Source organism: Microcaecilia unicolor, chromosome 2 (genome assembly GCF_901765095.1).
Source record: "Microcaecilia unicolor chromosome 2, aMicUni1.1, whole genome shotgun sequence".
Classification (NCBI taxonomy): domain Eukaryota; kingdom Metazoa; phylum Chordata; class Amphibia; order Gymnophiona; family Siphonopidae; genus Microcaecilia; species Microcaecilia unicolor.
In genome coordinates, this window is record NC_044032.1 from 306,749,849 (window position 1) to 306,777,415 (window position 27,567).

General features: G+C 47.4%; 1 protein-coding gene across 1 annotated transcript in view; it reads right to left on the reverse strand.

Moving 5' to 3' along the window:
* The window catches only part of GRIN3A (glutamate ionotropic receptor NMDA type subunit 3A), a 369,769-nt gene that overhangs the window by 131,676 nt on the left and 210,526 nt on the right, over positions 1 to 27,567 (reverse strand). The window lies entirely within an intron of this gene.

The window sequence follows — 27,567 nt, forward strand, 5'->3', positions numbered from 1 at the left end:
ACACCTATGTAATGGTCAGTGGCGTTCCTAGGGGGGGACGGTGGGTGCGGTCCGCCCTCGGTGCACACCACTGGGGGGGGTACCACGCGCGCCTGTCCGTCGTTTGTTCCATGCTCCCTCTGCCCCAGAACAGGTTACTTCCTGTTCCGGGGCAGAGGGAGCATGGAATGAACGACGGACAGGCGCGCGCGGCACCCCCCCAGTGGCGTGCACCCGGGCGGGGGGTTCTTTCGCGGGGGGAGTGTCCCTTCACTGGGGGGATCGCGCTGCATCCGGGGGGGGAGGCGCTGCAACTGGGGGGCGGGGCGCATCGGCGATCCGCCCCGGGTGTCAGTCCCCCTAGGAACGCCACTGGTAATTGTTCTTCACTTACATTTGTGTTCCACCATTCAGTGTATGACCCCTGAAGCAGAGAGGCAAGTCTTGTCGAAACATGTCCCCATCTCGGGTCAATTACACGTCTGGTGCTGAATAAAAATTGGTTGTATTACATTTAGCTGTGAAGAGCTTTTTTGGTCCACCCTACTATTTTGCTTTTCTGTTTGGATATTGCACAGGGTTTTTTTTTAACCTTTACCTTTGGTTTGCTTTCTGGAGTTTCAAGCAACCTTCATGAATTAACATGATATGTGGATTATTATGGTATAATCTGTTTGTGTGCGAAACTGCCATAAGTGGAAGTGAGGTGATAATGTCTCTGCAGGTCTCACTTTAAAAGGTGGGCTATTGAGGATTAATACATTTGATGGAACAAGTATTTGCAGCTAGGTAAGCACTGACTAGCTTTGTAAAGGTGAATGAACTGAAGTGAAGGTAGTATTGAAATATGACAATAAGTAATGCTATACATGGTTGTTATATATTTTTATGTTAAATAAAAAAGCTGTGGCCAAGTTATTATTCATGAAGTTGTCATATTTTTATGTATGTGTGAGCCAAGAACAGATGCTGTGCAAGTGTCAATGTTAAAAATATGTAAACATATATGACAAGAAAATTTAGACTGGTAGCCCAATCTTTAATTCTAAGCAAATTGGACTACTGTAAAATTGTGTATTTGGGCCTAAGAACTTACTGAAAAGGCTACAGACAGTTCAAAATGTGGCAATTAGATTTATCTATGCCCTTAAAAAATCTGATAAGAGCTTTTATGTTGCTTTTCATTGGCTTCCAGTGGAGGTGAGAATTGTATATAAATTATTTTTAACATAGGATCCTATATGCAGACCAACTATTAATCAGTATTACATATCTCAAAATCTAATGTTATCTCCAAATTCAAACTAAGAGAATTATTATTTCTCTTTTTAAATCAAGCAGCAAGTATCTGGTCTATTTTGCATAATAAGTTAGATTCTTAAAAAGCTTTAATATTTATAAAAAAGAAATGATCAAAACAATTTTATTTTGTAAACATGTTTTGCCTACATGGATGACTTTGCTTATAAAACTGATAATACAGCTATGATTTTTCTTTTTTTGTGAATTCCTAGATTAGTGATCTAGCTTCCTTACTTATGATCTGCTTAGAACTATAGTTGGTTAAAGCAGAATATAAAAGTTGTACCTGTAAGAACAGCTAGGGCATCAGTCATGTAAGTTGATCCCTTGTTTTAAACTTAAAGCTTGGGTAGCAAAGGCATTGAAACTATGCCCCTTCACATCATTCAGTTTTTGCCATGTGCTCCAAATTCCCAAGTCCGGGGCACATTACTTCCAGACTTGTGGTGCTGAACATGTCAATATCTGCCCTGTATCTTTGCTCTTCCCACATGTTTTCATTAATTACAGAGGGGAAGAACAGTACAGTGAAGTCTCGATTTACCGACGTAAACAGGCCTAGCCCGCTGTTGGATAAGTGAAAAGTCGGATAATGCAGAAAACAATGGTAACCCCTGAAACAATGCATAAACAAAGGCTGTAAAAGCAGGGTCCTGGGTCAATGTTTTGCTGTAAAATCAGAGTCTTGGATCTGAAATAAATTGTCTCAGATGTGAAATTTCCCTCTGTACCACACCAGAAAATGGAAAGAGACACAATAACGTCACCAAGGGGTCTGTCAGTTATGCCGGATGGTTGGATTAGTGAAAATCCAATAATCAAGACTGTACTGTATTTGCTTTATTTGCGCCTTGTCTCCTTAACTATGGGGCTCATTTTCAAAAGAGAAAAATGTCTAAAAAGTGGCATAAAGTAGCATTTGGATGTTTTTCTCACCAAAACATCCAAATTGGTATTTTCAAAACCTATTTTCCAGATGTTTTCTTTGCAGTTCATCTGCAGTGAGTCCAAATCTCAAAGAGGCATGTTAAGGACAGGATTTGGCCATTCGTAAGACCTGGACATTTTTCTGCCACAATGGAACAATTTTGAGCTAGACCTGTTTTAATAACAACTAAGCCACAAAAAATGCCCTACATGACCAGATGAACACTGGAGGAATAACGGAATGACCCCCCTTATTCCCCAGTGGTCTCTGACCCCATCCCACCCTCACCCCCCAAAATATAAAATAAACATTACATACCAGCCTCTATGACAGCCTCAGATGTTATAGCCTGTCCTATTAGAGCAGCAAGCAGGTCCCTGGAGTAGCCTAATGGTCAGTGCAGTGCAATATAAAGAAGAGGACCCAGGCCCATAATCCACGCTAACTGTTACACATAAGGTGAAAAGTGGGAGCCCTCCAAAACCCACCAAAAACCTACTGGACCCTCATATAGGTGACACATGAAGCCATAAGGTCTACTGCAGTGGTCTACAGTTGGGTACAATAGTTTTTTGGTGGATTTTGGAGGGCTCACTATACAATATAAAGGAACAATGGTGAGATGTGTATCTGGGAGCTTTTAGGTGAAGTTCATTGCGGTACCCCCTAGGGATGTCCATGTGGCAAGCCTACTAAGAATTCTGGCTCCTCCTAATTCCCAATGACTTGAGTTTTGTGCATTTTTCACTTGGACTTTCTTTTTTTCAAAAAAGGACCAAAAAGATAACCACAGAGAGCAAAAAAAACATCTAGCAAGTGGGCATTTTCGAAAAACAAAAAACTCCAGACATTTTGCTCTTTCAAAAATGGCTATATTTGCTATTCGGATTCTAGACATTTTGAGTAAAATGTCCAAAGTCGGACTTAGACATCATATTGAAAATTCTCCTCTACATCAGTCTTGGTGAAGTTTAGTTTCAGATGATGGTGAGACATCCAGGCAGCAATGTCAGACAGGCAGGCTGATATTTTGGCCTGGATTCCTGCTGAAATTTCTGGTGTGGAGAGATAGTCTTCAGCATAAAGGTGTTACTGAAAACCATGGGATGAGATCAGAGTACCAAGGGAAGAAGTATATATAGAGAAAAGAAGAGGTCCCATGACAGATCCCTGATGTACACCAACTGATACTGGGATAGAAGTGGAGGAAGATCCATCAGAGTATAAACTAAAGGTCCAATGGGAGACATAAGAAGGAAACCAGGAAAGAACAGAACCCTAAAATCCAAGTGAGGACAGCATATCAAGGAGTAGGCGGTGATCAACAGTGTCAAAAGCAGCAGATAGATCGTGAAGGATAGGATAGAATAGAGACTTTTGGATCTGGCCAGGAACAGGTCATTGGAAACTTTAGCAAGCACTGTTTCCGTTGAATGAAGAGAGCGAAATCCAAATTGTAGTGGATAAAGAATAGCTTGAGATGAAAGAAAGTCAAGACAACGACACTGAACAGCACATTCAAGTATCTTGGATAGGAAAGGGAGGAGGGAGATGGGTTGATAGTTGAAAGGAAAGGTAGGGTCCAATGAAGGTTTTTGAGGAATGGTGTGCCTACAGTATGTTTGAAGGTATCAGGAACAGTCGCAGTAGAAATTGAAAGATTGAGGATATGACAGATAAAAGGGGTGATAGTAGGAGAGATAGTGCTAAGTAGATGGGTTAAAATAGGATCAGAGGAACAGGTAGTTAGTTTTGAGGAGAGAAAAAGTGCAGTTTCCTCTTCAGTGATCTCAGAAAAGGAAGAAAAGGAGGCAAGGTTCAAGCAGGGTTGAGAGAATGGACTAAGGGAAGGAGAAGTGGAGGTAACTTGTTTGAGAATTCAAGTTTAATCATGTGAACCTTATCATGAAAGTACTCAGCCAGAGTCTAGGGAGAAAGTGAAGGGAGAGTTCAGTGGTGTGCTGGTAAATGTTTAACAACAGGCTCTCTCCCCCGTCCACCTCTGCGCCCCCCCCCCCCAAATTGCAGAGCTGGCTATAGCTGGGGAGAGAGCCTGGGGGGGGCAATGCATTACTCCAATCTAATTCATGTTTAATGTGGGATAAAATGCCATAAATAAGTAAATAAATAAATATAAACTTTTAATGTTGAGCCCCTGATTCTCAAAGTGGACATAATCCAAACACTATAATGAAAATAAAATGATTTTTTTCTACCTTTGTTGTCTGGTGACTTTGTTTTTCTGATCATGCTGGCCCAGTATCCGATTCTGCTGCTATCTGTCCTCTTAACTCTGTTTCCAGGGCTTCCTTTCCATTTATTTCTTTATTTTCCGCCTTTCTTCATTTCTTGCCCTACATCTGTAAGTAAAAGCTGGGTCCTCCACAGACTTGACTGTCCAGTGGATCCAGCTTCTGCCTATTTTCTTCATCCATGTGCATTTTTTGTCCTCTCTTCCTTTTCCTTCATCTCCTTCCTCACTGTTCCCTCCATCCATGTCCAGCATTTCTTCTCTCTCCCTTCCTTCTCCTCCATCCATGTCCAGCAACTCTCCTCTCCCCTGTCCCCCTTCCAGCCATCTATACCCACCCAGCGATTCTCTCCTCTCCCCTGCCCCCCTCCAGCCATCCATACCCACCCAGTGATTCTCTCTTCTCCCTGCCCCCCGTCCAGCCATCCATGCCCACCCAGCGATTTTCTCCTCTCCCCTGCTCCCCTCCAGCCATCCATACTCACCCAGCAATTCTCTCCTCTCCCTGCCCCCCCTCCAGCCATCCATACCCACCCACCGATTCTCTTTGCTCCCCTGCCCCCCTCCAGCCATCCATACCCACCCAGCGATTCTCTTTGCTCCCCTACCCCCCTCCAGCCAGCCATACCCACCCAGTGATTCTCTTCGCTCCCCTACCCCCTCCAGCCAGCCATACCCACCCAGCAATTCTCTTCGCTCCCATGACCCCCCTCCAGCCATCCATACCCACCCAACAATTCTCCTCGCTCCCCTGCCCCCCTCCAGCCATCCGTACCCACCCAACAATTCTCCTCGCTCCCCTGCCTCCGTCACAGCAGCCGCAGTGAAAGTCCGTCTCTAGCCTTCCCTTCGTTTCCTGTCAGTGTCCCGCCTTCGTGGAAAGAGGAAATGACGTCAGAAGAAGGCGGCACACTGACGGGAACGAAGGGAAGGCTAGAGACGGGCTTTGACTGCGTCTGCTGAGATGGAGCCTATGGAAGTAAATCAACAACCTCCCCCCCCCCCCCCCGGAGTGGCGGGGGATGAGGTAAGCATGGCTTGTGGTGCCCTCCTGCCATGCTTAACTCACATACTGCCGGGTTGCGCCGCCCCTGAGAGCTGGCTCACCTGCAACAACAACCGGCTCTTGCAAGCCGGTGCGAGCCGGCTCCAGCACACCACTGGGAGAGTTGGAGGTGAAGGCACTTTGAGGAGAGAGTTCAGTGTGGCAAAGAGACATCGAGGGTTTAAGCCAAGGGAATTTGTCAACTAGATGTAGTAGTCCTGTTTGGCAAGTGAAAGAGCAGACTGGAAGGAAGTCAGCAAGAATTTGAAGTGTATGAAGTCAGCATGAGCATGGCATTGCAGCCAAAGGCGTTCAGCAGAGCAGGCACAGGAATGTAGGTAGCAGATTCTAGAGTTCAGCCAAAGCTGGGGTTTGGTACGCCTACAGAATGGGGAATGGGAGGATCGAGAGTATCCAGAGCAGAGGAGAAAATAGTATTATAGGAAGAGACAGCATCATTGACAGACTTGGATAGCATAGTGGTTGAGAATAGATTTGAAACACTGGAGGACAGAGTAGAAGGGTCACTAGCCTGAATATTCCTAAATGTGTTGGTTAAGATTGGATGGGACTGGAGAGGAGGGTGTTTAAGTGTGAAAGTTATCAGATGATGGTCAGAGAGGGGAAGAGCTAAGGCACAGAAACTGGAGAGTGAGCAGTTGGAGAACAAGATAAGATCAAGACAGTGGCCATTCTGGTGAGTGGGGGTAGTGGAGCACAGTTGAAGATTGAAAGAGGATGTTAAAGCAAGAAACTGAGAAGCATAAGAGTTAAAGGGATCATTAGCATGAATGTTAAAATCCAAATAATGAAGGAAGGAGATGAAGGTTCAAGAAAGAAGGAAAGCCAGGCATCAAAGTAAGTGAGAAAGGAAGAAAGGGACTTATCATGGGGTCAATAAATGACTGCTACTCGAAGAGGCAGATGGGTTGAATAGATGGATGGAGTGGACTTTGAAGGGCGACTGAGGAGAAAGAAGAGTTTGAAATCTACAGGAGGCTGAAAGTAGTAGCCCGATACCCCCTCTGTGGCCAACCGGGCAAGGAGTATGGGAGAAAAGGTAACCTCCATGACACAGGGCCGCAGCTGAACCAGAATCTTCAGGGCAGAGCCAAGTCCCATTTAGGGCAAGCAGATGGAGAGTACAAGAGATAAAGAGGTCGTGGATGTAGGAAAGTTTGTTGCAGACAGAGTTGACATTCCACAGAGCACATGAGAAAGGCAGAGAGCAAAGAAGAAGGGGGAGGAGAGGAACAGAAATTAGATTGGAGACACCATGGTGTGACCTGCACGAATAGGATGAGCGCTGATGTGGAGGACCAGGATTGGGATTGATATCCCCAGCAAAGAGCAGGAGAAGGAGCAAGAGAGTATGGAGAAGAGTAGGAGAGGCATGACGACAGCAACAAAGGCGAGATGTACTCAGGATGGAGATGATTGAATGGAAGGAAGGAAATGTTGAAGGCTGAGAGCCGAGAAGAAGGGAGAAGACAAAAGAGATGGTGAGATGATGAAAGCAGAAGATAGATAATGTGTTCCTGCAGAATACAGTGGTTTCAGATGGAGAAAGAGATTGGGACGGGACAGTACCAAGAAGAGAAAGTGTACTGGAGCCATAAGAAATAACTGAGAGAAAATACAAAATGTATAGATAAAATGCTTCAGCGCGCGACACCTGGAGCGAAGGCCCTGGGAGGATTGAGGTGGACCTGGGAGTCACCCTGGAGAAGACTGTGAGGAGATGCAGATGGGCTGCAAGTCCTCCAAAGCGCCTGGAAGGCAGCTGGTTGGAGCGCTGGGCACTTCCACCACGCACCTCCCAGCCAAGAAATGTGGGTTAGGCCAAAGCCAGCATTCCTCCCCCTGAGGGTCATCTGATCTTAGCCCCTGTTGCAGGTTTTTTTTTATTTGGATTAAGCCCATCACATCACACCTTCTCCTGAACCTCAAAAAAAAAAAAAAAACAGGGAGGAAATGTCAAACTCATACAGTATAGTGAGAGTTGAGTCAATAGGTCCTTAAATGTCATTCCTTATATTGTTGTTTATTGCCCCCTTCTGCCCTCCCCTTGGCTCTCAGCCTAATTTATCAGACTATTCACAGCTTCAATCTACCCTGCCTAGAAACACCGATATCCCCTTCTCTTTTCTTAACCCTTTTCACCCCAGCTCACCCTTTCCCACTGAACATAGATTTCCAGCCTATCTTTCCACTCAGTCCCACAGAGTCTATATAAGGTACTGCGAATTGTGTGCGTTAAATTGGGCACACAACCAATTTACATATATACCATAATTGAGTAATGAGCTAATCAGTGTTGATAATTGGCCAATAGCAACCAATTATCAGCATTAATTGGAAATAAGAACATAAATGTTGCCATACTGGGAGAGACCAAAGGTCTATCAAGCCCAGCATTCTGTTTCCAACAGTGGCCAATCCAAGTTACAAGTACCTGACAAGATCCCCAAACTGTACAACATATTTTATGTTGCTTATCCTAGAAATAAGTAGATTTTCCCTAAGTCCATCTTAACAATGGTTTATGACTTTTCTTTTAGGAAGTTAGCCAAATCTTTTTTAAACCCTGCTAATCTGACTGCTTTTACCACATTCTCTGCAAAGAATTCCAGAGTTTAATTACATGTTGAGTAAAGAAATATTTTCTCTGATTTGTTTTAAATGTACTACTTTGTAGCTTCATTGCATGCCCCCTAGTACTAGTATTTTTGGGAACAGTAAACAAGCGGTTCACATCTACCCGTTCTACTCCACTCATTATTTTGTAGACCTCTATCATATCTCCCCTCAGCCTTCTATTCTCCAAACTGAAGAGCCCTAGCCACTTTATCCTTTCCTCATAGGGAAATCATTTTCATCACCCTTCTCTGTGCCTTTTTCTAATTCAATTATATCTTTTTTGAGATGCAGTGACCAGAACTGCACACAGTATTCGAGGTGTGGTCTCACAACAGAGCAATACAAAGGCATTATAATGTCCTAATTTTTGTTTTCCAATTATTTCATAATAATACCTAACATTCTGAGCAGAGGGTTTCAACATATCATCAACGATGACACCTAGATTCTTTTCCTTCTTGCATCACATAACTATAGTTCGGGTTCCTCTTTCTCACATGCATCACTTTGCACTTGCTCACATTAAACATCATCTGCCATTTGGATGCCCAGTCCACCAGTCTTGTAAGGTCCTGTTGTAATTTTTCACAATCCTCTTGTGATTTAACAACTTTGAATAACTTTTTGTGTTCTAAATAAACTTAATTACCTCACTAGTTACTCCCATCTCTGGATCATTTATAAATATATTAAAAAGCAGCGGATTCTGCACAGATCCCTGGGGAACCCCACTAGTATTGGAATTTATATGTTCTTCTTTTTAGGCATATTCCAAAAAGAGGTGCATGTAAATTCTAGCTGAAAAGGGGGTATGGACATGGGAGGAGTGTAGTCATGTCAGTGGCATCCCTCAAATTTACATTCATGGATATTTACACCAGGCTTTCAGTGGCATAAATAGCTGCGCCTAAATATAGACATTTCCACCGGCCCTATGTGTTATTCTGTAAATCATGCCTAACTTTAGGCACGGTTTATAGAATAGTGCTGTGCGATTTCTGGAAGTGCCTATTTTTTAGACATCATTTACAGAATCTGGCCCTTTGTGGCTTACACCCATGGTGATATGCAGCCTCATACTTTTTTGTTTTGACTGCAACTGCTATTTGCCACCCCTCAGAATAGCTGCCCTTGGCAATTACCTAGTCTGCTTGATGGTTAAAACCAGCCCTTCATTTTCCAAGTTATTTCAGTAATTTCAATATTCAAGTAACGTGGTCTTGACTCTGACCTTTTGAGAGAAATTAATTCTCAGTCAATGGCTTTAATGCTAATGCCAAACCATAAATTACTAATGCGAACAGCAATAATACCAGGAATTCTTGTCAGCTGACTAGAAAATGCTAAAGTAATTATTAATTTATCCAGAGATGCAAATTTGTCTGCACTAGTGCTACTCCATCACCAAACTGAAAACATTTTGTGATTATTGTTTTTAAATGAACATGATATGAAAAAGTAGGCTATATTGTTTTCCCATTGCTGTATTCTCTTAAACTAATGGGCAGTTCTTACAAGCTTTTGCTATAGTGCCATCAATAAACTTTACAGAATTCAATCATGTCTTTAGGTTTTAGATTTTTTTTCTTTCTTGAAACTGTTGTAGGAGCACTTACCTTGCACTGTGTAATCAGATTTACAATAATAAAAACTTAGAGAAATTGCTATTTTTTGCAGTGTTAGTACAATTTCAAGCAGTGCTTTTTAACCTTCTTCTGGAATTACAGCATGCTAGTTGGGTTTTCAGGATTTCCATAATGAATATGCATGAGAGAGTTTCATGTACAATGGCATCTAATTTATACTCATTTATCTCATGCATATTCATTGGGTAAGGAAACAAATAGGCAATTAATCTACAAGATCCAGCACAGAAAAAAAAAAATAAGCAGTAGTTCTCAAAAACACTCCAAAATGTTAAATTTACTCACCATTAAAGTAATAAATACATAAATAATTAAAAACCCAACATGGCCATGTTTTGTCCTCTCAAACGGCTGCATCAGGGGCTTGGAACAGAACCCAGTGGTATTGAAAGAATGCTTCACCTACTGGTTTTAAACTACTCTCTCCTCAGAAGCAGCAGCAACAATGGTGGTGTAAATTAATTGCTGAACATCCCTTATGATATAACCACATACTGATCAAAAATATGAATGGTTAAAAAATTATATACACGTGGAGTAAAAAACAAAAAAATTGAAATCATACAGCTCAACAAAACCATTTTTTTTCAGGGTGGGCCCTCCTCCAGGGTGCGTGGGCCTATAAGGAGGTGGTTGCCAACTACAGGAAGACAGGGTGTGCATACCTCTGGGGGTGTTGGTCCTGGGAGTCATGGTTTGGGCAAGGGTCCTGGCCTGTTTTCAATTTAATTCCAGTAAATGTGAGCACCCGGGGTGTAAATTTCAGTATTTCTGTAGCAGGTGTGGAGGAGCTCATCCAGTGCTCCAATGTCCCCTTGGGTAGTGGAGGGGGCAAGGGACAGATAGAGGGGCATAATGGAAAGATCGTCCAAGTACGAATTAGGACGTTCTTACGAAAACGTCCAAAAATAGACCTGTATAATGGAAAAATAGTGTGGGCGTTTTTCGATAATCGATTATCCCTGTAAGAAAACAATCAAATGACGAGCGCATAAGCGTAACTAAATTGGGCGCCCTAACACGGTCGATTATTGCAGGTGCAAACGACCAAATCACGTGGTGTGTAAAATAATGTACATAGGTGTATCGCAAGTACAGTACATGTTGTTCAGGCCATCCAGGTACGGAAATATATGAGGAATGCATATATGTGTCAACTACAGACATATCATGCTGCTCCACCCATACTTTCATCATATGTGCCCATCTGAATGTCCGGATCTGCATGCACTGTACACCTACTGAACATGCAGTAAATGCATATTCTGTATATGTGAAAAGGGTCGGGTGGGGTGCGTCATACTCATCTATATAAGGCACGTTTCACACTCCTGCAGGCATGTGCACGTCAAAGACGTCTATGCTTACGAGGGCGTCCACGTGCTGATAGGGGCCATATATGGAATGGTCATCCATATATGGAGCTGTGCATGAAACGACGTCCCTCACGCAAGGTCGTCTATATAAGGCACTTCTTTTCCAACACGTGGAAAAATGGCACAACGAAGAGAACCCAACTTCGGACAGGAGGAGAGCCTGCTGCTGGTGTGGCTGTGCGTAAGGCACCGGCACAGGCTCTTTATCCAGCACCACCACCTGCCCCCCAGGCTGCAGGCCATGCGAGCCTGGTCCCGCATCCGGGAAAGATTAGAAAGGTAAGGTTATGGCCCAACCCCCCTCCCCTCCTGTACCTACACATATAACAGCTACGTCATCAATGTTACCAGCAGTAACTGGAGTGTCCATGCAAGGATCATGAGTAATATAGGAACATGCACAATCACTAATAATTTGTATGTTATTGAAACGACCACCATTCCCACATCCCTACAAGAATGTATTTCGTTAGGTTAGGTATGTGACTATGCTATTAGTGTTATGTGACAATTTCGTTAGTTATGTGAAGGCCACATTTTCCAACCCCTCTTTGCAGCCAGTGGGTTACAACGCCTCCGAATAGTGGAAGCATGAGACCCAATGAAACCTATACCATACTTTATAACATGGTCATGATAACACATATAAAGTAGTTTAACAAGCATACATTATAATGTATACAAACGGTACTGTCTGGCCTCATGCCCACCTCTCTGGCATCATCTGCATAGGAACCAACTCGGTGGCTGCTGTGGGTGCTTCACCACCCCACCCCCAATATCAAATATGTATGGAGGGAGGGGTCATCTCCACTGGGGGTTCCACCCCCCAAAATGGTAAAAAGGTGGCTCCTATGATTCACTACCAATGGAGGTGCCCCCCCCCCCAACACTGTAGACCCTCTCTCTCTGGTATGTGAATAGCAAATGAATGTGTGCAGAGGACAAAAAGGACCAACACCCCTGACCCCTGCTCTACAAACTTATATCTTACAGACGCTTTGGAGTCCACCGGGACCTCGAGTCCCTCAGGAGGCGGTTCCGGCGGGTGAGGCGGGAGAGGCCCGACCTCATCCGGGCGGTGCGAAGGCACCTCAGGGCTCGCCGTAAGTATTCAAAAACAGGACACCTGTACAGATTACTACATACATTTCATGAATAAAGCAAATGTGTTGTACAATATCACTTCCCATGTGCCTAATAGCCACCTAGTAATACCATATCTGTCCCAGATCAAGGATGCAGGTTGCAGGGGTTCTCCCATGAGCGTGCCTGCAACGTCCGACCATCCCCCCGAGATGAATGAGATGATATGCCACACTTTACTATTCCCCTTATTGTGGTGGCTGATTACTGTGTCCTGGTACAGCTGCCTGAGGCCCTACTTGTACTGCATGTTATGGCCTAAATCACATAAAAGAATTGTGCTCAACACCCTTCCCACTGCCCCCCCCCAATAACTCCTACAACAACTGCCCATCAACCCCTCGTTGCATCTCACAATGCAAACATGCTGGTCAGCAATGAATTTGGTATGGCAACATGTCCTGCGTGGTGTGTGTCAGAGGAGGGTCCAGGGTTCTGTTTCATGTCATCTGATGCAGCTCATTCCCCATGGGCATAGGCTACGCCTTACCACACCCTGCCCCATCCCCTGCCTCACGCCACCCAGCTACTGCACTATGCAAGCCATGGTGTATGCACTGATCTCAATCACACTCCTTTTACATACACAGGGCTCCACCAGCAGGAAGCTGAGCGCCAGGATGAGGAGGGCCACCACCTCCAGGAGGAGGAGGAGGAGGAGGAGCAGGAGGAGCAGGAGCAGGAGAAGGGGCACCTGGATGAGGAGGAGGAGGAGGAGCAGCAGCCAGGCCAGGAGGCGGCCCACCAGGAGGAGGAGGAGGACTCGGAGGAGGGAGTCCTCATCATAGATGAGGAGGATGAGGACAATCATGAGGACCCCTCCCCACCTGCAGCTCCGTATGAGGCCTCTCCCTCCCCTCCGGCAGCGCCATCGCCTGGCCCACCTCCATCCCCTGGGCCAGCTTCAGTGTCCCCTGGCCCACCTCCATCCCCTGGGCCAGCTTCCGTGTCCCCTGGCCCACCTCCATCCCCTGGGCCAGCTTCCGTGTCCCCTGGCCCACCTCCATCCCCTGGGCCAGCTTCCGTGTCCCCTGGCCCACCTCCAGCCTTTGGCCCTGCCACTGTGGTGCGCCTCCTGCAGCAGCTGGTAGATGGCCAGCAGCAGCTTATAGTTGGCCAGCACCAGCTGCTGCAGGAGGTGAGAGCCCTACGGCAGGGCAATGAGCAGCTCCAGGGCCCACTAAGGGTACTGCTGGGGCTGCTCATTGCCCTGCTACAGAGGGCCTTGCTAAGAGGGCGTGGCCGCCCTTAATTTAAATAGGGGGGGCCTGTTGGGGGTGTGGGGAGTGGGTGGGGGAGGGAATTGTTGGGGTTGTGTGTGTGGGGGGAGGGAAATGTTGGGGTTGTGTGTGTGGGGGACGGGAAATGTTGGGGGTTCTGTGGGGGGTGGGGGAGGGAATTGTTGGGGTTGTTTGTGTGGGGGGAGGGAAATGTTGGGGGTTCTGTGGGGGGTGGGGGAGGGAATTGTTGGGGTTGTGTGTGTGGGGGGAGGGAAATGTTGGGGTTCTGTGGGGGGTGGGGGAGGGAATGTTGGGGTTGTGTGTGTGGGGGGAGGAAAATGTTGGGGGTTCTGTGGGGGGTGGGGGAGGGAATTGTTGGGGTGTGTGGGGAGTTGTGGGGGGGAGGAGGGCATTGTTGGGGCTTATTTTGTAGGGGTGGGGGTGGGGGGGAAATAAATGTTTCTGTTACAATATAACTATCAGGGTGTGTGTGTGTGTTTGTCTCCCTTGTGCATTACATATCACCAAATGGTGCTGTTGAGTTGAGAGGAAGGAGGCAGCAATATGCATAGCATTAAATGTGCTGTGTGAATGAGAAGGTGATGTATGTCTGAGAATGTTGGCCATACAGAACGCCACCTGTTCATTCCAACCTGCATGGCCATATGTGCAGGGGGGTTGGGCCGGGGAGGCTGGATGGATATTTGTGTCCATTAATAAAAATGGCCAGCCAGCATCTCTCTCTCCCTTCCTCCCTCCCCTCCACCATACTGACCCACAATACAGAGTGCCATCAATAAGAGATTAATAGTGTACCACGTGTGATCTGCCAGGTACACACTTCCACATAACTCCAGGTACCACATACAACAGTGTTTGCTGTCTGATGGACACATATCCTTACCCACAAGCCACATTGGTGGGGGGGGGGGGGGGGGGCCCAAGAAGGACCTACAAACAGCTGGCTCATATTTTCACATTGAATACATCAGCTATGGTATATAATGCTGAGGAGCAAAAGGGAAACAATGGGAAACCCAATAGATGGATGGTTACTTCATCACAGTTGCAATGTAATACTTGTGTTAGGGAAGGGCACAAATAAAAATGGTGCTCATTATTTGCAGGTGTGATCACACTTTCTCCAGTAGTTGATCAAGGTGTGCTACATTCAAGTATTCTGGGTTTGTGTCAAACTTTGTCCCTGAAGTGACTTGCCTTAGGTGGGATTTGAACCAGCAACCTTATGATTATAAGGCTGGTGCTCTAACCACTAGGCCACAGCAGCCACCAGGCTTTAGCCACCACCAGTTACTTTGGGTTGGTACCTGTACACACACCCCTCTCCCTCACCACCATGTCATAGGCCTCAGTGGCACTACCTGTAGCCACCTCGATCATTTTTTGTCCAGGCTACCGATTAAAAACAATGTAATGTGCATGTTCCCTACCCTACTACCTATGGAGCAATTTAGGAAGGTGTTCCATAATGTGCTATACACATCCATTGCATTAATCATTCTCCCCTCCCCCGCCTATGGACCTTGAGAATGGGTGGCCACTTCATAAATGGGGACTGGGGTACACCACATAAACAAGGAAGATGGAAGCTACCGGGAACCAATACAGCACCTCCAACAGCTGGCCCACACCACTGAGGACCTGCCAACCCCACAGTACAGTGCACAGGAACCTGGTGAAAAGAGAGCTACCTAACATCTGACTCCAGACTACATACATACAGTGAATGCACACTCCTTGACTATGAGCACAAAGAGAAGAGGTGGCAGACAAATGAGAGCTTACCATGAACGTCTGTTTCAAGACTGTGTAGTGCGCCTTTTATCTTCTGGAACATTAGCTGCACATCTCCCTGATTGAAATGACCCTTACCGAGGGGTGCTTGATTTGGGCCGACTGTACTAAATTCTTGGCCCCCACACACTGCCTGCTACAACCAGGCAGAGAGAATGGGAGAAAGGAAGGGAGCATCAGGGGATGTGGAAGACAGGAAACGGAAGGCGTGGTGGCTGAGGGCCAACAATAATTCCCCCCCCCCCCCTAAATACACAGGTGTACCCAAGCATACATTGCTAAACACATACCTTCATATAAGTGAGGGTAAAACCCTGTAAATGATTATTACGAACAACGGGCAAGGTCTAAGTGCAGGAAATGGCAGGTAAAATGGCAATGAAGAAAGGGAAGGCAGGTGGAGACGCCCATACTTATCTACTCATAATCGAAACCATGTGTTCCTAATCGCTATCTGAGCTGGGCACGCTTAGCAATTATGTGTATAATTGAAAAAGAAACGCCCATATCAGAAACGCCTATGCCCCCGTCTCAATGGGCGTTCTTGGCGCCTATATAAACGCCCACTCCGTATTTTCGAAAACCCCATTGGTACAATGCCACCACGCATGCCGCCGACCCGGAAGGGTAATTTTGTCGAAGCAGAGGTGGAGCTCCTGGTGCAAGAAATAGTACAGCGGCACCGGAGTCTGTTTGCTCCTATAGGGCAGAGGCTGGCAGCAACATTAAAGCAGCGCGAATGGGAGGCAGTACGGGACAGCCTGAATGCTGTCTTCCATGCTGGGAGAGACGTGGAGGACTGCAAGAGGAAGTGGCGGAAGCTGAGGAGGGATGTTCGGAGGAAGGCGGGGGCCAATCCCCCAGGCAATGACACTGCCAACCTTACACCCATGGAGCTGATGGTGTACTCCCTCCTACCCCAGGAGGGCATCCACGGGATTGGCTCCCTGGACACCTCGGGCCAGGCTGAGGACTCAGGTAGGTGTTTCATTATGCAGTTGGGGTATCTGTTGTGCTGCAGTACACTTGTGTTATAGAAGTTGGGGTCAGGGGGAGGGAGGTGAGGAGTGGGGGGCAGGAGGAGGGAGGTAGGTGGGGGGGGGGGAGTATCTCTGGCTGTCTTTATGTATATTAACAGGCCACTTTTATGATGCTGTTGTGACCTGCTAACCCCTACTCACTAGCTCTCTACCCTTACTCCCTATCCCTACTGTTGTCATTGGGTTTCCTCTTACTTGTCCTGTGTGCCCATATTTATTGAATTAATTGTAAGCTCTATTTGAGTAGTGGTAGTGGTCATGTGTGTTATAGGAGCAAGCAGACAGGGTGGGTGCTGTGTGTGTGTGTGAGCACCCCCAATATTGAGGAAAGATCATGTAGCTGTGCAGGGAGGAGTGTTGGTCACTGGGCTTAGCACCCCCAATACTACTTTCCAGTTGGCTCCTATGGGTGTGTGTAGGTTACTACTGTGGCAGAACTTTGGGGGCCGTCCTTCCCTACTACTCCCTCCTATTTTCCCATTACCAAACTGTGCCTAGTTCCTCCTGTGACCTCTGTGCTCTACTGAGTGTGGGCCACATGCATTCAACTGAAGGAGCCTGTAATGGGGGTCATAAAGCAGTTCTATGCAGTTTAGCAAGTCAGTAGTAACACAACACATGCTGCAATGTTGTTCATTTTAACAATTATACAACTAACAGCTTGAGCACAACGTTGTGAGTGGTGTCCTTCTCTTGGCTGCTCATCCACCACCTCTACCCAGCTGCCTGCGGGGCTCTCTCTTTCGTACCCGTGTCAATTCCATTCCTCCTCACCATCTCTTGCTGGGTCATCAGGTTGGGGGACATACCAATGTATATGAATGCTGAAAGACAAAAGTGGGTTATTTGCACCAACACTATTCCTCACTCTTGTGCTATACAGGTGATGACTCAGAGGAGGCTGGCCCTAGTGGCCTGCAAGGCCAACGCCCTACACCAGCAGTCCAGCCTCAGCCTCAACCTCCACAGCCTGCAGCACCAGCAGTCTAGCCTCCACCACCTGCACCAGCTGTGCATCCTCTGCGTCCACCACCACCTGCACCAGCTGTCCAGCCTCTACCACCACCAGCTGTCCAGCCTCTGCCACCACCACCACCTGCACCAGCTGTCCAGCCTCTGCCACCACCACCACCACCACCACCACCACCTGCACCAGCAGAGGCCGCACCTCCAGCACCGGAGGACTTTGTTGAGGAGGAGGAGGGCCCAGCTCCCCGCCAGAGGCCATCCGGCCAAAGGAGGCAACTCCTGCGGCTGGCCACGGAACTACTCCGCCACAACGTGCGCTTGGAGGAGTACCGGCAGCAGAAACTGGAGCTGCAGCGCCAAGCACTGGAGGCACAGCAGCGAGCACACCAGGAACTCCTCCAGGCGCAACGTGAAGGCCACCAGGAGGTGCTCCAGCAACTGAGACGGCTGGAGCAGAGCATCCAACACCTGCGCCCTCAGGGCACCGCGCCTACTCCAGCCCCCGTGCTGCTGGAGCAGCCCCTGCCATCAACATCCTCCTCCACTGACCACCAGCAACCACCAGCTAAGAGGTGGGCATTGCGATCCTCAGCCTCCGCACCCACTCCTGCAGCACCCACCAAATCTGCTCCCATTCTGGGTCCTGTGGCCAGACCACTAGAACCAAGAAGGTGGCTCGATTTCCACGGTGCAGCCGAAGCCGCAGGCTGCCGTGGGGATAGGGAGGAGGAGGACACTGGGAGCAGCAGCTCAGAACAGGGTGAAGAGACTTCCCGTGCAGCACCAGCTGCAAAGGAAGGGCGTGGGAGGGGTAGGAGGGGACGGGGGAAGGGAAGGGGAAAATGATGGGACATGCTGTAGGATGAGGGTTGGTGGGAGGGGGGTGGGTGTGGGAGGGGGGTGGTGGTGGTGGTGGTGGTGGTGGTGGGGTTGAACACACACATATGCACTGAATGTAAAAAATAAATGTTCACTTACTTTCACCTAAAACTTGTTTCAATGAGTCTTTGTCTTGCTCTTACGCCAAGCTGGTAGGCATTGAGCTCTGCTCTGTGGGCTGGGGGTGGAGGGGGCTCCTCTTCCAGCTCATCTGGGGCCTCTTCTGGTGGTGGCTGTGGCTCCTCTGGGAGAGGCTGTCCTCTGCGCTGGGCCAATATTGTGTAACATGCAGCACGCCACAAAGATCTTGGCCACCTTTTCTGGACTGTAGAGCAGCTCTCCTCCAGACCGGTCCAGACAGCGGAAGCGGTTTTTTCAATAAACCAAAGGTGCGCTCAATGATCCCCCGGGTGCTGCGATGTTTCCTGTTGTAGGTTTCTTCTGGCCCTGGTTGTGGGTGGATCAGGGGGGTCATGAGCCATGTCCTCTGCGGGTAGCCTCGGTCACCTTTGCAGAAAAGCAGAATGAGATAGATGAGTGTGTATCGCTTGGAGCAGGTACAGGGGGGGCGGGGGGATTTGGATAGTGGGTTGTGGTGGAGAAAGCCAGGGCGGAGGGTTGCCCAGTGGAGGAGGTCTAGTATGGGTGGTACATGCATGTTGCACTTACCTAGTAGCCATCCACCAATGAACTCCCCTCGCTCGAACCTGCGGAAGATGCCCGAGTGCTGTAGGATGTAGGCATCGTGGCTGGAGCCGGGGTACCTGGCACACACGTCTAATATCTCCCCCTGGGCATCACATACAACTTGCATGTTCATAGAATGAAATGCCTTCCTATTTCTGTAGGTGGCTTCGTGTGCCCGGGGGGGTCTGAGGGCTACGTGTGTGCAGTCTATCACACCGATGACCGAGGGGAATCTAGCAACAGCATAGAAGGCAGCCATGTTGTTGTGCAGGGCCTGGGGGGTGGTGGGGAAAGTGATGTAGTGTGAGGTGTGAGTTATGAAGGCATCCAGGAACTAGGTGAGACAGTGTGAAATAGAAGCCTGGGTGAGGCCTGTGTTAGCAGCTAATACGGATTGAAAACTGCCAGTGGCCAGGACAGAGAGAGCGGAAGTGATTTTGAGGTGGGCAGGGATGGGGTTATTCCTACGTGTCTGGGCTGAAGGAGGGGTGTCAGCTGCTCACACAGCTGACGAATGGTGGCCCTATCAAACCTGAACCTTGTTAGACACTGCTGGTCAGTGAGTTGTAGGAAGGTGGTGCGGGGCCTAAACACTCGGGGCCGTGAATACCTCCTGCGGTGGGTGGCCTCTTCGTGTAGCATGCATGCCACAAGTGCATTAAGTGCATCCATATCCCCACCACCAGTGCAAGTATTAGGACTAGTAGTCAAACAAACAGCAACACACACAGATCTTTCACTTCCAGCCACCACGCCCTCTGGCCACTCACTCGCCAAACAGTACAGGAACACAGAGACAAACGGAGGTCAGGGAATAGAGTATACACGTGGGAAGAGTGAATGGGGAGGGATAGGGGGAGGGGGAAGGGGGCGATGGAGCAAAGGAGTAGGAGTAAGGAACGGTCAAAGGGTAAGACACAAAAGAGGCAGGGCACACAGACGACCGTCACAGGTACTCAACACGCTCGGCTTTCTCTCTGCAACCACCACTTCAGCTCTTCCACCAACAATATCGCCACTCTCCAACTACACACAATCGCTAATGGGTCTAAAGACGCTTTCCCCTTGCTCTGGTCGCTTTTATTTCGGGTCCATCATATTACGCCCATCTTCCCGCTCAACCAGAGCCATTTCGCTATTCGTTATACGTTGTACCCGTCCACGTCGTATCACCGCCCCTAACACGCCCCGACACGCCTCTTATTTGGACGTTTTTACGTCCACGTACGAGCGACACGGATGCACTGAAATATTGCTTTCGATTATATGGATTTACTCGTTTTTGTGAGATTAACGTCCATCTCCCGATTTAGGTCGGAACTTGGGCGTTTGTCTCATTCGATTATAAGCAGGATGGTCAGACTGCATGGACAGGTGGGCAGGAGTGGCTAGTCAAAGCTTCCTTGCCATTAGCGTACAACCTACGGAGCCATGGTTGTGTAGCTATCCTTGTGTGCGGGCTGCGCAATTGCTTTGGGAAGGATTTGTTTTCGGTTTCAAATTTCTTTTGAGGGTCCTGTACTGTCTCATTCTTGTAGAAATGCGGTGTCATTAGCAACACATGCTTAGGTGGTGTGGGCGAAACTGTGAAAGGAGTTGCAGTTGGGGTGCATTACGGTCCCCTTTGATATGCCACCATTGCTTGATTTTGTTCTTTCTCCTTTAGGAGTCATATCCAAGAAAGAACATGGGAAATTTGATTCATAACCTATCCTTTCTGGAGGGTTATAGCATCAATGCTTTCATTGATCCAGCATTGTGTTTGGGTCAGTATGCCTTCTTTGACTTTGCTGTAGAGATACTGAGACAGTTGGATTTGGGGGCATTACTAGTGAAGGCAGATAGTGAATCTGCCTTCCTTTATTGTCAGTGCAACCAGTACTTTTCATGTATTGGTTTTCCATTCTGAGGGTAGTTTTATTTTGATCGGTGTTTGCTGCTGGGTTGTGCAATTTCCTGTTCTTATTTTGAAACATTCTCTTCCTTTGTGCATTGGGTACAGAGCAGTACTCAGGATTATCCTTCATTGTGCATTACTTGGATAATTTACTTTGGGGGGGAGCAGGGTCGGGGAGTGTGAACATTTAGAAGCTTCTTTTTGGGGTGTGGCTCAGGAGTTGGTCATTCCTTTAGTGGAAGAAAAGTCTGAGGGTCTAATAACTTTGCTGGTGTTTTGGAGTATTGAGCTTCATTCTGTGGCTATGGAATCTGACTGCTCCTGAAGAAAGTTTCAGGATCTGTGGAACGCTATTGCAGGGGCTTTGGGGAGGAAGATGCTAACAGTTCAGGGTATCCAGTCTTTGGTGGGCCACTTTAATTTTGCAGCCTGGATGATCATGAAGGGGTGCATATTCTTTCAGAGGCTGGCACTGTTGACAAAAGGGATTAGTAATCAGTACCTAGTCTGTATTCCATATGGGGCGAGGGAGGACTTGAAGTTGGGGTGCTTTTTTGAGCGGGGTTAATGGGGTGCCTGTATGGCTGTTACCTCCTCTGAAGAGAAGGGCTGAGAAGGCTAGGGCTTTTCAGCTTGGAGAAGAGCCGGCTGAGGGGAGATATGATAGAAGTGTATAAAATAATGAGTGGAATGGATCGGGTGGATGTGAAGCGACTGTTCACGCTATCCAAAAATACTAGGACTAGAGGGCATGAGTTGAAGCTACAGTGTGGTAAATTTAAAACGAATCGGAGAAAATTTTTCTTCACCCAACGTGTAATTAGACTCTGGAATTCGTTGCGCGAGAACGTGGTACGGGCTGGTTAGCTGACGGAGTTTAAAAAAGGGGTTAGATAGATTCCTAAAGGACAAGTCCATAGACCGCTATTAAATGGACTTGGAAAATTCCGCATTTTTTAGTATAACTTGTCTGGAATGTTTTTACGTTTGAGGAGCGTGCCAGGTGCCCTTGACCTGGATTGGCCACTGTCGGTGACAGGATGCTGGGCTAGAGGACCTTTGGTCTTTCCCAGTATGGCACTACTTATGTACTTATGTACTTATGTACTTATCCAGTCTGGATTTGCAGCTTTTTACTGATCCAGTGGAGCGTTTTGGCTTGGAGTATATTTTCAAGAGCACTCACTGGTGTGTGGCTTCTTAGCCTGAGGGCCTTGAGATGGTGTTGCAATGTGCCTTTCTGGAACTCTTCCCAGTGTGGGTAGCTCTGATGCTTTGGTGGGGGGGGGGTGCCTAGTATATCGGGAGAGTGGCACTTTATTCAGATAATTGGCAGTAGTTCAGGCAGTGAACTGGCAGTTAGCACACTGCTCTCAGTAGAGTTGCTTCAGCAGGTGGTGGTGTGTTGCCTGCCATAACGATACTGCACTAGGTATGGGGGTACCATACAAAGTGTGGAGGTACAATTAATCCCCACGAAACAATTAAGAGGGAACAGAGGGGGGTGGGGAAGATAGGCTCTTAACAAACAATGGGGAAGACGTATAGTTTCAATTAAAAAACTTTTTGGACGTGTAACTACGATTACGCTCGCTACGTGGTGCACCACCTCTGCTCTTGTGGAAAGAGAGAATTGTGAATTCCTTTGTGCATTGTTTTCTGGTGTTTTAACCATCTAAGTACCTGATAAACTTTTGGAATACTCCTGAAGAAGGTGTTATGGCGCCGAACATGGCTGTGTTTGAGTCAACCTGTTGTAATAAACTTTATGTTTTAATTGAAACTATACGTCTTCCCCATTGTTTGTTAAGAGCCTATCTTCCCCACCCCCCTCTGTTGTGTTGCCTGCAGCAGAATATCTTCTTACGCGTGGAGACATGTGCCAGGGCTGGAAAATGGGATCACTAATTTCTTTCTCAATTTCAGTGGGCTTGTTTCCGGTCTTGACACCCTGAATCAGGTGACACTCCATGAAAGATGCCAGAGGAGCTGTGGGACCAGTTTTGGTTGTGTTCACAGAGCTGTTGAGGAGTTCCTTGGCTACCAATACTTGGAAATGTTATGCTGCAGGCTGGAAGCGCTTTCCAGATTTCTGTGCTGATTGAGGTTTGATGATGCATTTCCAGCTCAGGAGGAATGGATTGTTACTTTTGTTTTGGAGGCTAGAAGCATGTGGCATGTGTCTCAATTTATGGCAGCTATTGCTTTTGTCTCCAAGTTGTATGGTTTTTGGGATCCTACTGCATCCTTTTTGCTGAAGAATTTGTTATCGGGGTACATACGCAGTAGGAAGGTGCTAGTGTAGTGTGTGTTTGCTCATTAAGCATGATTTGCTGGTCTCTCTTTTGGGTGCCTTACAGGGTGTTTGTTTTTCCTCCTTTGAAGTTGTGCTATTTTCTGTGGCCTTTGCAGTCGCTTTTTGTTTTGGAGCATTTCATGTGTGGGAGCTGGTAGTGCCCTCAAAAGTGGCTATGGGCTCTTCTGGCATGCTGTTGCAGAATGTGGCAGTGAGAGCACGAGTCTTCTATACCTTGCTGCAGTGCTCCAAGTGTGATCAGTTGGGTAAGGGAGTCTGGGTGAAGCAGAGGCGTGTGAAGAATTTATCAACTTGCCTGGTAGCCTGGACTTCCAAATATATGGTGGCGCACCCTGGGCTTTTTTGGCTGATTCATGCTGATGGATCACTGTTGATGAAATATCAGTTTGCTGAAGTGCTGAAGCGAGGGTTGGGGGCTTTAGGCTATGACCCCCAGCATTTTGATAGTCATTCATTCCGTATTGGGTCTGCCTCAGTGATTGCTGCAGCTGGGGGTTCTGTGGGGTTGACACAGCAGGCAGGGCGGTAGTCTTCACAGTGTTGTAAGAGTTATGTTCATGATCTGGTGCCTTAATTTCTTTTGTTTTGCTTGTAGTGCCCTCAAAGCTACCTAGCCTGTGGATATCTGCATGTGGCTTTGTGGGCATTCCTGCTTTCTTTCCCTCTTCTTTAGTCTAAGTTTCTCAATTTTTATGACTGATTCTTGCTGTCTATAAAGAACTCATGATTTGGTGGCCTCTGCTTCTATTTGCAATTTAGTATCAATAGAGGCTATAGTGGGTCTGCTGAAAAGCTTGACCTGTGTGATTTTGAAGAACTTCTAGAGGTTCTAGAGCTACATCTAAAGATGCCAGAATATTGGGATTCATTCGCCCCTGCCAGATCTGTGTAAAGTTCTGTACCTTTAATTGCCTCCATCACCATGTCCTAGCATGTGAGGTCTGTAGCTTGTTGCCTCTCTTTCTGGTCTAAACTATCTACTTTCTCTTTCCTGCTTAGATACCGGCAATATTCTTCTGACTGCATTGGTGCTGCTTATAGATAGCCTCCATATAGAGCAATTGCAGTCAGAAAATCAGCTTTATCTTTTTTTTTAAACCTCACTTATTTTCTGCTCTACTTTGAGCCAGTGTATTTCCAGGAGATGGAGGTAGCTGTGTACTTCTGCTTCATAATTTTCTCTGGCCTTTTCTGTAAGCTTGTGTGTTTTCTTTGAACTAGTAGACTGTCCATTTTCCTCTATGTTCACAGCATCTTCTAGCTTGACTTGAATATTTTGTTTAGTCTGCTGAGTTATACAATAGAATCTGCCATTGCATGCTTAGGTAAAAATAAACCCTTTTTTACCATTGTTTTTTTCTTCTTTGCATTCTTAGAATATCCTCTGTAGTGACTATGAACTTTGGCTCTAGACCTGGTAGCACTTAGTTAAGACAGGGGGGAGGGGCAGCAAGTCTTAATTTTGTAATCTTTTTGCAGGCAATGAGTGTGCCTTGGGTTTGTGTTCAAATAGTTACCTTGTTTGTAGCTAGAGCAAAGATGGGGACATGCAGTAGCTCCTTCTTCTGCTAGTATACAATGAGGGGCATAATTGAAAGGTCGTCCAAGTACGAATTAGGACGCCCTTGCGAAGTCGTGCAAAATCAGGTAGGTATAATCGAAAATTAATATGGACGTCCTTAGACATTCGATTATCGCAGTTCAAAATGGCCAAATAACGGCTGGACAAAGGGTAGTAAAAAGGGCACCCTTAGACATTCAATTATCGCAGTTGGAAATGGCCAAATAACGGCTGGACAAAGGGTAGTAAAAAGGGCACCCTTAGACATTCGATTATCGCAGTTGGAAATGACCAAATCCGGCCCTCACAAACTATAGTAAAAAGTATGTACCTAGTTGTTCTGCAAGTACAATGCATGCAGTTCCGGACATCCAGGTACGGGAAATATGAGAAGCGTCAAATACAGAAATCAAGGACGTGTTCCTCACAGAACTGCCGAAGGATCATGCAGGCCCACCGAATGTTCCTCATATTTCCCATATCTGGATGACTGGAACTGCATGCACTGTACTTGCGGAACATGCAGCTATATGCATATTGGGTATATCTGAAGAGGTTCGCATTCTTCGTACTGATCTATATAACAAAAGCTCCGCACGCATCATTCAGATAAGGGTCCGTACGCATGACAATCATTCATGCACGTCACAGACGTCTATGCTTACAGCGTCCATGTGCTCACTTGTCCATATATGGGATGCTGATCCATTTATGGACCTGTGCACGAAAGCACGTCCCTCACGCATGGCCGTCCATATAAGGCGACGCCATGTTTTCTATCGGTTACTCACTGAGAAACATGGAGCTCCATAGAGAGCCGAATTATAGTGAGCCAGAGAGCCTGCTGTTTGTGCAGCTGTGCCTCAGGCACCACCACAGGCTCTTCCTCCACCACCACAACTTGCCCCCTAGGATTGACTCCATTAGAGCCTGGTCCCACATCAGGGACAGGCTGGAAAAGTCAGTGTTTGCTTCCCCCCCCATGGCTATCAGGTCCCCCCTCCTGTAGCTACACTTATAAGAGCTCCGTCATCAATGTAAGCACTAACTTGAGTCTGCATTCAAGGATAATGAGTAATATGTGTACATGCACAATCATTAATAAACTGTATGTACTAGAAAGGAAAAGCATCCCTACAATAATGCTTACAAACGGTACTCTCTGGCCTCATGGCCACCTCAATGACATCACCTGTACCAATGGAATGCCCCCCCCCCCCCCCCCCAAAATCAGTGTTGTGCGCCTGTGCTATTTGATTGCCAAATGAATTTCTGTGCTGAAGGCAATACGGCCCATCCCCTGACTCCTGCTGTACAAACTTATATCTTGTAGACGATTCGGGATTCACAGGGACCTGGAGTCCCTCCGGAGGAGGTTCCAGCGAGTGAGGCGGGAGAGCCCTAAAATAATCAGGGCAGTGCAACGGCGCCTGAGGGCTTGACATATGTATTAACAACAGGACACCTGTACTCATGTGTAAATTTCGTTATGTAATAATGCAAGTGTCCTGTACAATATCAGTTCCCATGTGGCTAATAGGCAACGAGTAAGTCATAACACCTCTGTCCCAGATCAACGCCTGAGGTTGCAGCTGCCCTCCCATGAGTGTGGCTGCTACTTCCAACTAACCTCCTCTGAGATGAATGAGATGACATGCCTCACTTCTGTATCCCCCACTCTGGGGTGGGTGGGTACTGTTTCATGGTATTCCTGCCTGAGGTCCTACTCTTAGTGGATGTCATTGTCTCATATTAAAGTTATGTGCTAACCCCCCTCCCCCCAAAAAAACAATACAAAGAATAAAACAGGTCATCCAAACCTAGTCACAAATCATTATGCAAACATGCTGGTGACCAATGAGTGTGGTCTGCCAACCTATCCTATCCTGTGTGTTCTGTGTCAGACCAGCTTCCAAGGTTCCCTGTCATGTCATCTCATGCATCTCACACCCCATGGGTATAGCCCAGGGGTCACCACAGCAGCAGGAGGAGGAGGAGGTGGCCGAGGAGGGCCAGGAGGAGGTCGAGGAGGAGGCCGTGATGGAGGAGGCCCCACCACCTGCAGCCCCATCCCCTTCCCCATCTCCATCCCCACCCCCATCTCCTGACCTATCCTCTTCCCCAGGTCCATCCCCTTCCCCAGCTCAATCCCCTCCTCGAGCCCCAGCTCCATCCCCTTCCCCAGCTCCATCCTCTTCCCCAGCTCCATCCCCTCCTCGAGCCCTAGCTCCATCCCCTTCCGCAGCTCCATCCCCTGCTCCAGCTCCAGCCCCCCAGCCCCCGCCCCAGCCATGCACCTCCTGCAGCAGCTGGTAGATGGCCAGAACCAGTTGCTTCAGGAGGTCGCAGCTATAAGGCAGGAAAATGAGCAGATCCACAGGCCACTGAGGGTGCTTGTGGTGCTGCTCATTACCCTGCTACAAAGAGCTTTGCAAAGAGAGTGTGGCCGCCCTTGAAAGACTTGGGGGGGGGGGGTGTTGGGGGAAAGTTGTACACAGTTTTGTAAAATATAAATTTCATAGATTTCATATAACAGGGTGGAAAAATCCAAAATTCCAGGAATAACATGTATAGAATGTTTGTACGTTTGGGAAGCTTGCCAGGTGCCCTTGGCCTGGATTGGCCGCTGTCGTGGACAGGATGCTGGGCTCGATGGACCCTTGGTCTTTTCCCAGTATGGCATTACTTATGTACTTATGTACTTATGTGTGTGTCTCTACCTTGTGCACTACATATTATCAAATGCTTGTGTTGATATGATAGGAGGCAGCAATATGGATTGCATGACATGTGAACTGTGAAAAAGGAAATGTGGTACATATCGGTGATAAGTGTGGCCATACAGAAGCCCACCTGTTCATTCCAACCT